Raw genomic sequence first — 11,824 nt, 5'->3', positions numbered from 1 at the left:
CCCCCTCCCCCTCCCCCTCCCTCTCTCTCTCCCTCTCTCTCTCTCTGACTTCTTCCTTTCAGCACCACCCTGACTTCTTCACCTGCCATTAAGGAGCCGGTTCCCCGGAAGCCCACCCTGGCCTGGTGCCGGAGGCGCTTCCTGTAGGAAACCCCCATCCCACCCACACGTCCACCCCGCAGTGCTGTGTCCACCCTCCAGGCGGCCGCTTAGCTCTGTTCTCTACTTGCCTGCCCAGGTGTCCGGCAGGACCAGGGTCCCCAACAAAAAGAGAGAGCGCAGACACGGCTCCATGGCCCAGGCAGAGAAGCCCAGGATCACCGAGACGGGTCTGCGCGGGGTTGCTAGAGGGGCGAATCCCTGACTTGTGATTGGCTCCACGGAGCCTCTGCCGGCCAATAGCAAACGAAAGACTACAAACGTCATTGATGACTGGGCGGAATGAGCCGGCACAGGTTGGGAGACCCAAACTGAAATCCCCAGCTTTACAGACCTTCGCCCTTTCTGTGTCCTTCCCAGAAGAGCCTCTGAATCTCTGGAGCGCCCGACTCTCCCTCCCTCCCATCACCACTCCAGGAACACGAGGCTCTTGTGCTCCCAGCTTGAACCAGAGAAAGAAACAGCCCCAGCCCTTAACCCTCCTCTGCTGGCCTTCCAACCCCAGCCCCCCTCCTCAGTGTGACCCTTTCCCCTCCTTAGAAGTGAGGAAGACAGTGTCCTCACCCAAAATTGAGGCTGTCTGAGGAGTGAAGAAATCTGCAGACTGATTGGGGAGGGGTGTGTTGCCACCTCCATTTTACTCACCTCCATCCCAGCTGTGACTCAGACAAGTTTTGTAACCTTCCCAGGCTGTGCAGATAAGCAAGGGATCCAAGAATAAGGACTGATTTAGAGTCCAATAAATAGAATTTGGAATCAGAGTAGAAGACTTTCTCTTACCTTAAAAGGGGCAGCTAGGTCCCCAGTGGTTAGAGCTCAGGGCCCGGAGTCAGGAAGACCTTAGTTCCTATCCAGTCCTCAAACATTTACTAGCTGTGTGACCCTGTGCAAGTCTTTGCCTCATTTTCCTCATCTGAAAAATGAACTGGAGAAAGAATTGGCAAAGCACTTCAGTTTCTTTGATAAGAAATGAGGTCACAAAGAGTCAGACACAACTCAATAACAATAAAAGGAAAGAGCTTAATAAAATAGGAAGGAGTACTATTTCAGCCCAAGGTTGGTTCTGAACTGCCTGAAATATGAAGGTGTGAATCCCCAGTGACCTTTTTTTCAGAAACAAAGAACCTGGGCACATTTGGTGGGATTTTCCCTCTTTCTTGTCTCATCACCCCATCTAGGAAACTATTACACTCCAAATTTTAAAGAGAGGGTTACCCCTGGAAAGGATCTTAGAGATAATCTCCTTCATTTTACAGAGCAGGAAACTGAAGGCCAACGATGTTCAGAGGTTTTTCCAAGCTCATAAAGATAAGAAGTAACAAAATTGAGATTTGCACCTCCGTTCTATCATTGCAAACTCAATCCTCTTTCCCCAACCCCAGGCTGGTCTAGAGACAGTCCTGAATTGGCCTGCTCTGGGGAAGACCACCTGAACCCTTCAAAGCATGTTGGAGTCGGCACTGTGTGGAAAGGCAGGGAAAGAGCTGAATAATTCTGGTCTTTATCATTTTCTGCCACCAGACCCTTCAGACCAAGTCCTCTCCCATCTTTCTTCTTTTGATCCCAATGGAGCTTAAAAAATTTCTCCTAAAACCCCTCAACCCTTGTCATTTTCCACTTGCTTCCCTTCTCCACAGCACAGCTCTCTGGTGCACCAGTTTTTATATGGAAAATGTGGACAAGTCCTGAGATTTTTTCCATCCTTTCAGCGACACCTCCCCTGTGAAAGACTACGATGCAGCCTCCTCAGCTCTTCTCTCTCTGTCCTCTCTCAGAATATTCAGTGTTCTCTCCCATCCCTGCACCCCAGACTCCTTTAAGCAGTAGTTCTGCAAGATCTTGCCTTGCCCAGGCCCCATCTGGAGGATTATGTTCATTCTGGGGCACCGCATTTTAGAAAAGGTATGGACAGTGTATCCAGAGGAATGTGTTCAGAAGACAAGGACCAGAATGGGGAGAGGATCAGAGAACTTGCTATGGAGGATTGGGTAAAGGACTTAGGGATGTTTCCCTAGGAGAAGAGAAGATACTGAGGGGAGAAGATAGTTGTCTTCGAGTATTTGAAGGATTGTTTAGGTGAATCCAAGAGGGCACAAGTAGGACCTGAGTGAATATTGCAGACAGGCCGATTTCACCTAGGAATCAGGTCTGCTGGAAGTGCAATGGCACTTCCCTGGAAGTCCTAGCTTCCCCTTCCTTGGAGGTCCTCAGGCAGAGACTCATTAACCACGTGGTTAAGATATAGAAGGTATTGGGTTTTTTTATTATTTATTTATTTATTTATTTATTTATTTTTAGTTTTCAGCATTCACTTCCACAAGATTTTGAGTTTCAAATTTTCTACCCATCTCGTCCCTCCCCCCACCTCAAGATGGCATACATTCTGAATACCCCTTCTAATCTGCCCTCCCTTCCATCTCTGTCCCACTTCTCTTATCCCATTCCCCTTCAGTTTTCCTGTAGGGTAGGATAGATTTCTATACCCCATTTCCTGTATATCTTATTTCCCAGTTGCATGTGAAAACAATTTTTTTTTAACTTTGGTTTTTAAAACTTTTGGTTCCAAATTTTCTCCCTTCCTCCCTCCCCACCCACCCTTATTGAGAAAGCAAGCAACTTGATACAAGTTATACATGTGTAGTCATACAAAACACTTCCATAGTAGTCATGTTGTGAAAAATAAGTATGTTTGCCTTAATCCTATCCCACTCCCCATTTATTCTATTCTCTCTTTTGATCCTGTCCCTCTTAGAAGTGTTTGCTTCTGATTACCCCCTCCCCCACTCTGCCCTCCCCTCTATCATCCTCCTGCTCTCTTGTTCCCTTTCCACTCTATTTTCCTGTAGAGTAAGATAGATTTACATACCGAATTGAGTGTGTGTATTATTCTCTCCTTAAGCCAAATTTGATGACAATAAGATTCACTCATTCCCTCTCGCCTTCCCCCATTTCCCCTCCACTGTAAAAGCCTTTTCTTGTCTGTTTTATGTGAAATAATTTACCTCATTCTACTTCTCCCTTTCTTCTCTCTGTATAATCCTCTCTCACCCCTTAATTTTATTCTCCAGATATCACCCTTTCATCTTCAACTTACCCCTCTGCCTTCTCTGTCTCTGTCTCTGTCTCTGTCTCTCTCTCTCTCTCTGTCTCTCTCTCTCTCTCTATATATATATATACATATATATATATATATATATATATACATACGTACATATAATTTTTACCCTCCAACTACCCTAGTACTGACAAAGGTCTCATGAGTTACAAATATCATCTTTCCATGCAGGAATGTAAATAGTTCAACCTTAGTACATCTCTTACAATTTCTCTTTCCTGTTTACCTCTTCATGTTTCTCTTGAATCTTGTATTTGAAAGTCAAATTTTCTATTCAGCTCTGGTCTTTTCATCAAGAATGCGTGAAAGTCCTCTATTTCACTGAATGTCCACTTTTTCCCCTGAAGGATTATGCTCAGTTTTGCTGGGTAGGTGATTCTTGGTTGTAATCCTATCTCCTTTGCCCTCCAGCATATTATATTCCAAGCCCTGTGGTCTGTTAATGAAGAAGCTGCTAAATCTTGTGTTTCCACAATACTTGAATTGTTTCTTTCTGGCTGCTTGCAATATTTTCTTGACCTGGCAATTCTGGAATTTGGCTACAATATTCCTAGGAGTTTTCTTTTGGGTATCTCTTTCAGGAGGCGATCGGTGGATTCTTTCCATTTCTATTTTGCCCTTTGGTTTTAAAATATCAGGGCGGTTTTCCTTGATAATTTCTTGAAAGATGATGCCTAGGCTCTTCTTTTGATCAATCAGATAGTCCATTAATTTTTAAATTATCTCTCCTGGACCTATTTTCCAGGATAGTTGTTTTTTCAATGAGATATTTCACATTGTCTTCTATTTTTCTCATTCTTTTGGTTTTGTTTTACGATGTCTTGATTTCTTATAAAGTCATTAGCTTCCATTTACTTCATTCTAACTTTTAAGGAATTGTTTTCTTCAGTGAGCTCTTGGACTTCCTTTTCCATTTGGCCAATTCTGCTTTTTAAGGCATTCTTCTCCTCATTGGCTTTTTGGACCTCTTTTGCATTTTGGTTAGTCTATTTTTTTAAGGTGTTACTTTCTTCAGTATTTTTTTGGGTTTCCTTTATCAAGCTGTTGACTCATTTTTCATGATTTTCTTGCATCATTCTCAGTTTTTCCTCTTACTTACTTCTCTTACTTGCTTACTTCTCTTACTTGCTTGTCAAAATCCTTTTTGACCTCTTCTGTGGTCTGGGACCAATTCATATTTTTCTTGGAGGATTTGGATGTAGGAGCTTTGACTTTGTTGTCTTCTTCTGGTTGTAGGTTCTTCTGAGTTTTCTTCCTCTGCCTGCTCATGTTTCCAGCCAATTACTTGACTTTTAAACTCTTTGTTAAGGTAGGTATCTGCTTTCAGTTTGGAGGGTGTACTGTCCGAAGCTTAGGGGTTTTGTGCAGCTGCTTTCAGAGGTACTTCTAGGGACCTGGAAATTTTCAGTTCTTCCAAGGTGATATGATCAAAGGAGAGGTATTTACTCATTTCCTGGTCTATGCTCTGGTCTGTGAGTGACCACAAGCACTCTTTTCTGCCTTGGAACTGAGAACCCTCTCCGTTGCCCCACTCCCAGCTCCACCATACCAGTGCTGCTCCTCTCCACAGGACTGCCACTCAAATCCAAGGATGGGCAAAGCAAGAGAATCCTGCCTCAGTGCCAGCAAAGAGATCCCTGCATCTGATCAGCTGCTTGATCCCTTACTGTCTGTGGTCCAAGAGCTCAGGAAACAGCCACTGTGGCCATGGGGCTGCACCAGGGCTGGGGCCTGACCCACGCTCTTCTCTCACCCAGATCTGGCAGACCTTTCTTACTGACCTTCTAAGTTGTCTTTGGTGTTTGTGGGTTGAGAAGTCTGGAAACCACCACAGCTGCCCATGATTCAGTCTCTGAAGGCCTGCTCTGGGTTTACTGGGGCCCAATATTTGCTGGCATGGCCCATACTGCACTGTGCTCCTCTCCTAGCCCTGCATAGCAGACTTTTCTCATCAACCATCTAGGCTGTCTTGGGCTGGAAATTTATTTCATTTTGTCTTTTTGTGGGTTCTACTGCTCTGGAATTTGTTTAGAATCATTTTTACAGGTATTTAAAGGGGTTTGGGGGAGAACTCAAGCAAGTCACTGCTTTTACTCCACCATCTTGGCTCTGCCCCCCCCCCATATTTTCTTTCTCTTATCCACTTAGGTGTACTACAACATGGTAGCAAAGGCTGCTGCGTTGTCATCCGTGTTTTTATCTCTTCTGTCTAAATATTACTTATTTACTCTCATTAGGCCAGGGAATCATGTATTGCTTGGGAGAAAATAATCTTGACTCAGAAGTAAACAAGCTGAGGGGAGACCCTTTACACACGTAGAGCAATCCCAACTCAAGATGCCTGTGTCAGCCAAAATTATAGTCTCCATATGTGTCAACCATAATATGAGAAAGGAATTTCTTAATAGGATAGATTGCAAATACAATAAGATAAGTGTCAAAGTGTCGATTGAAATTATAGATCCAGGTTGTCTGTGGTTCTTTTATCATTAACATGACTCTGTCTCTGTCTCTCTGTCCATATATGTATATATGTATATATGTATGTATGTATGTATGTATATATGTATTGTCAACCTGAAAGTTGGTTAAAGAGACAACAAGGTAGGTGATAAGTAAATTCATATTGTTTTATTCCCTTAAGTTAGCGCATGTACATGGAATCAGAGCTTTAACTCTGACTGACTCAAGCAATTTTAGGAGGACATTTAAACCCTGACTCAGGATGTCTGTGTTACTCAAAAAAAAAAATACAGCCTCCATATGTTTTTTAACATACAGCATAGGAAAGGAAGTTGAATAGGTTGTAAATACAATAAAATAGGAGAATGTCAAAGTGTCAGTTGAAATTATAGATCCAGGATATCTGTGTTTCCCCTACATAACATATGTCTTTAGGATACCAAGATAAGAAAAGTCCCATTGTGTCTGGTCCTGAAGTTGCTGACACAGGAAGGGGCATTCGTTCTCTCAGAAAAGATTAATTCAGGTTTTTGGCCCTTACTGGGGCTCAATTGATCTTCAATGATTATCATTTCCTCCTTTTGGTCAAAGATAAGCTGAAGGCTTCACCTGTAGACCAAGAAAGGTGTGGGGAAAACCTTCTTCTTCCTCAGGGGGTGGGAAGAGGTGTCCACTTGGAGCAGGCATCTTCAGATGATCCTGGAGTCCACATCCAGAAGTTGGCAGCTATGGGAGTAGTCACATAGACCTGATAGGGGCTCTTAGAAGATGTGTAAGGTGATAAATGAGAGAAAACAGCATAACGTGAGTCCTTAGTTAAAGGCACACAGAGATGGTTCAGTTTCCCAGCCACACAGGGCTAGGTTCAAACAATACAACAAAGTTTTCTCATAATTCCCAAAATTGCATAATTACACCAAGTCAGGTACAGGTTAAACTAGTCAGAGAGTTCACAATAGACTAGTTTTGAGAAGGGAGATTTACATGTCACCAAGATAACGAAGAAAACCTTAAACATGAAACATACAAATCAATACAATCATTATTACCAATGCTAACTAACATTAAGTCCCTTGCTCATGTACAAAAGGTTTTATTCTTAGGCAGTTCTAAAAGGGAGTTCTACTTCTCTGATTTAGATCTAGAAGTTCCCAGATAATTCTGATTTAGTATAAATTAGTATAATCACTTAAATTTGGTTCTCCATTTTTGAAACTACAGTTTATATATCATCTGCTGCTTCTGTTCTTATCTAAATCCTGTACCTGGTATAAGAATCTTTTAAAATGTGAGGGTCCAAGCATAAAATGAGCTCTCCTGCCTTTTAAAATTATCAGACAGGAACTTGAATAAAGGAGAAGTAGTTTCACTTACTTTTACCACTAACCTATACAATTTTTGGTGTAAAAATCCAAATTTGAGATCTTCTTACCAAAACATGCTTAAAGCTTGGATTTCAATGACAGATACATTTTGGAAGTCAATCATATACATCTGTATATAATTCTTAGAGGAATCAGTCTAATCCTGTTGCTTTTCTCAAAATTTGCTACCCTATTTAATTAGACATCTGTCACATTACATCTTTGTCTTATTACTTTGTCTAAACATTTCCTCCTTAGGAGGATGTTATCCCTACATTATTATTATTTGGTCATGAATGTAAATTAAAATTGTAAGCTATTCATACTTGCATCCTATTATGGTAACTCAGAGATATTCCAGTATCCATCTATTATTTAATAAAGTTAGCACTATACTTACAGAGCTTCTTGATTATAGAAATTTGCTATAAAAGAAAAAGAGGGACAATGTCATATATCATATCAGAAGGAAAGAACTTCCTTAGCTCTATTTGATTTCTGGCATGAGTCATATCTGATAGCCAATCATGTAGTCACTTGATGTTAAAAGCAGGGCCCAGGATTAATCAGGTGGGGAATTTTTCCTTCTCAGAAAGGAAATAGCACAATTGGGAAATAGAGTCAGGAAGATCCTACCTAGGCTGTGTCCAAGGTCGTCCTCAAAACTCTTCCCAGGCACAGACATCCACCTTTAGTAGTTCTCAGCCTGCAGCACATGCCATTCTACTATTGCCTTCATGACAACTCAGACAATTATCCTGGTAATCAAAGCTCAAAACAGTAGTAAATTGCTGTACCATAAAGTCACGTATAATAAGAATTTAATCTCACATTGGTAACAGTAAGAGACTGATCACAGGAAAATACTACTGCTCTCATAATTCCTTTAAACAATGGGAAGATCTTAAGGTGAGTCTTCAGAAGTTTGTATAAACTTCTGCACATGTTCTACTTCCAGGTTAAAAATAATATTAGATTTCCCATTTAGTTAACACAAAAGAGCTCATAAGTTACCACTCTTCATTAACAGAACTATCTGTACTGGAATCCTATCCCATTTTAAACAAAGCAAAGAGGTTCCTAACTAACCTCACAAGTTGATGGATTTATGTCCTTGTTCACAAGGTTATTTATTCTCTAATTATACTCACTCTGGAAGAATGAGATACTTCAGGATTTGAATCTTATACATATAAGTTCAAACACTAATTTAACTCTTGCTTAGGCCATGGAATGACTACAGAGTCAGATCAAAACAGCAAGATCTCTTTTGCTTTACAGCTCATTACAATAAGTTAGCAATAAGTTATCTTGCAACTGAAAATTTAGTAGGCCTTCAAAAAAAAATTGAACAAGACATTTCTTCTAAAAGTATTTCTCTTCTTTAAAAACAGTTTAAAATTTATCCTGATGTTAAGAAGAAGAATCACTAAATTTATATGAAGAACATTAATTGGAAATGTTTAAAGTGATAGATATCTTTCTTTTCCACCTTAAAGTAAAAATAAACCTTTACAATTGGAATTCATTAAAACTAAGTTGATGTCAGATGTCCTTAGGCAACATAAATAAACTCCCAAAGTACTGTAACAAACTAAATTCCTAGTTATTACAGAATTCCCAGATATCACAAAGCTCCTTAGTCAAAAAGGTGTTTGTAATGAAGAAAAAATTCAGTTTTTATAATGCATGAAGAACATACCCATTTAAATTAGCCTTATCACAATAACAAATATTATCAAGCCTTTAAAATTTACTCGGTATCTTTTCTTTTGTCTTTAAATATATCACTAGAAATTAGAAAAACCTATTACATTCTGGAATCTCAGATAGATAGTGAATGTGGTAGTCCATAAATCTCCAAATTAACATATCCCTAGGATTCTCATTTGCTCAGGAATTCTACAACACAGGAAACCTTTACACAGACTTGATAAGAATTTTAGGTGAAACTTCCTCTTAAAGGTAAATAAAACTTGGAAGTTCATTCTAACCCATTCATTCTCCCCTATTACTTTTGGGGGGGGGGAATTCTTGATCTAACATCTCTAGATTATAAGAGAAATTGCTTTTTCAACAACATAGCTGATAACAATTTGTTTACCAGATCACACCCTATAAAAAAATCTCAGAAATATAGCCATACCATAAGCAAATATTATGTATTTAAAACATGAAACAGAACCAATCAATTACCTGCTTATAACCAAATATACCTCATTAAATGGTAACAATTCTCAAATTATCCAATTTTATCACATCCTTTTAAAAGACCAAACCATATGCGCCATTTCTACCTCACAATGGTCTCTCAAATTTTACAATCTAAGAGAGTTTTAGAAATACAATATAATTTAGAAAAGTAGTAGTAACATAAACAATAAACTTCAGATGAAATCTGTTGTATTTCCAGATTATCACATACAGGAATTATTGATCTTAGTACTCCTGGTATTTAAAAACCACTTCAAAGTTATCAGGTATGGAACAATTACATTAAATTAGGGAGATAATAATAATGTTGTCTAACATATGCCAGTCGTTGTTTTAAGCACTTTACAATCATTATATCATTTTGATCCCATAACCACAACCATTATTATTTTTCCCTTTACAAATCAGGAAACAGGGCAAACAGAGATAAAATAACTTGCCATAAATTCCAAAACTGAAACAGAGAAGCATGGGGCTTACCAAGAGTAGAAGTTGGCTTCTCACCTCATAATGCTGTTGCCAGGCCTTCCAGGGCCTGGGGTGGCTGATGCAGGGCCTTCCCAGTGGTGATGATTCTTGGTGGCAGGGCTTAGGGAATCTCATTATAGTTTTGACCTGTCCAACTCTTCCCTCCCCACAACTGCATAATTTACTGAGGCTGGTGCCTTTTGCAGCTGCTGGGGGAGGGTGGGCAGAATGTATTGAACCTGGATGACACTCCCAGGCCTTGGCTAGGGGATGGGCTGCAAAGTGCGCAGGACCACTGGGCCGTTAGGACCCCTGCTCGTCTGTGATAGCTGCCCCTCCCCTCCTTTTGCCAGATGGGGAAGGCTGATCTAAATTTTTCCCAAGATTCTTCACCACTTTCTTTTCTTTTACAATCCCCATACTGAAATACTTATCTCTGAGGAGGGAGTGGGGAATGCTGAGGAATCAGGATTGGGAGGAGGTGTTTTAGCAGAGGGTGAGCTCCTGGAATTACCCCCAGTCTCAAGAGTTTTCTCCAACAATCCCAAAATGACCAATTTCCCAACTTCTTAATGATTAATCTCAAAACCTCCGGAATCTGCTAAGATGTCTTTATCTGTATCTAACTTTTCACTGTAGGTCTAGGCTCGCCAGGCCTGGACCCACAAGAAAAGAAGTTTTATAGGTTTGTTGTTTCCCTAGCTGCAGCCCTTAGAAGTCTCTGGCTGCCTTTAAAATCTTACAAGGTAATAGATACAGAGACACATACTGACAGACAAAATGACAGAACTAATACAATACATAGTGACATAGTGTGCACTTAATGATAGAAAGAGAGGAAATTACAGGCTTGTTAGAAAACCCCCAACATGAATTGGCTATTATGATTATTCTGAAGAAGGGGGTTTGGGAATTTGCAAGGATCCAAGACCTGATAGTGTAACTGGATCCTGTGAGCCTTCCTCAGAGTGTTCCTCAGATTGCAGATTTAAATTAAGTTCAGGGATCTGAGTCCCCGTCAGGACCATAGCCTTTAAGGGAAAAGGGGAGGGGGAAGGGGATTATTCGGAGCCTGGGAAAAAGTGCTGAAGTGTCTTTGTGAGCCTTAAGGGAAGAGGCTTCTGCCTTTCCTTCTCCCTCTGCCATCTCAGCAACTCAATGGTGAAAACATTCCCACTTCTGGCTAGATGTTTTGTTGGCCTTTAAACTTGATTAGGTTTAAAGATAAAGTAACTTTGACAGGTCGAAAGAACCCCATTGTGGCCAACGTAATTTGGGGTTATCTTTAGTTAACTGACATCAGTGCTAGCAGTACTTGTGATCACCAGATTGGCAATGACTTGACATATAAGAGGCGGCAGTCTTGTTAGCTGGATTTTTAGTTTTAGTTTCTGAGTGAGCCATAGTCAATTTTCCTAGATCGATACTTACCAGAGGGGACCTGATACAGTAGCTGGAGTTTCTGAACCTCGACTTGATCCCCGACCCCAGAGCTAGCTTAAAGGGAATTTTCTTTTGGACTTCAACCCAAACAAGTGGGAGGTCCTTGGATGATGGGAATAGGAGAAACTTACCAGACCCCATCAAGGTTAGGACTCCAGGAAAAAATGGATCCTGAAGTGCCAGAGCCACTAGCACTGCTAGGGTAGGGTGTTTTCTCCTACTTCTTCAGTTCCAATCCGATGTCACAGCACCATTGCTGTCAACCTGAAAGTTGGTTAAACAGACAACAAGCTAGGTATTAGACAAATTCCCACTTGCAGTAAAGACTGTATATCAAAAGCTGGGTAGCTAGCTTGATAAGTGGATCTATGGATAGATCTGGAGATCTCATCTCAGAAGAGACTTGAGGTCCACCTTTGTTGGGTAGTAAGAAGAGGAAGTGGCTGCTCACTCCCTTGCCAGGAATATCAGGCTGGAATTATACCTACATATTACCCATCAAATATTTGACACCTAGGGCTAGGAATCTTTTTATGATTCAGGATAAAAGCCCCCTTCCACAGGGAGGAGAAGAGGAGTAGTTCTGCCCCAGCCCCAG

The 11,824-nt window shown here is 40.7% G+C and overlaps 1 long non-coding RNA gene across 2 annotated transcripts; it reads right to left on the bottom strand.

The window, feature by feature from the left end:
• Positions 1-6,306: 6,306 nt before the first annotated feature.
• LOC114043008 lies at positions 6,307-11,432 on the bottom strand. 2 transcript variants are annotated; one of them, XR_003569049.1, is made up of 3 exons: positions 11,358-11,432; positions 7,738-7,859; positions 6,307-6,497 (listed from the first exon to the last, which is right to left on the bottom strand). It is a non-coding gene; the product is annotated as an uncharacterized LOC114043008 (long non-coding RNA). The 2 variants fall into 2 exon arrangements; XR_003569050.1 differs by having other exon boundaries at positions 7,738-7,872; positions 11,358-11,420.
• Positions 11,433-11,824: the final 392 nt, after the last annotated feature.

Source organism: Vombatus ursinus, unplaced genomic scaffold, assembly GCF_900497805.2.
Source record: "Vombatus ursinus unplaced genomic scaffold, bare-nosed wombat genome assembly UNPS02001258.1, whole genome shotgun sequence".
In the NCBI taxonomy this organism is placed as follows: Eukaryota; Metazoa; Chordata; class Mammalia; order Diprotodontia; family Vombatidae; genus Vombatus; species Vombatus ursinus.
The sequence above is the reverse complement of the archived record's forward strand: the minus strand, read 5'-3'. Positions and strand labels throughout refer to the sequence as shown.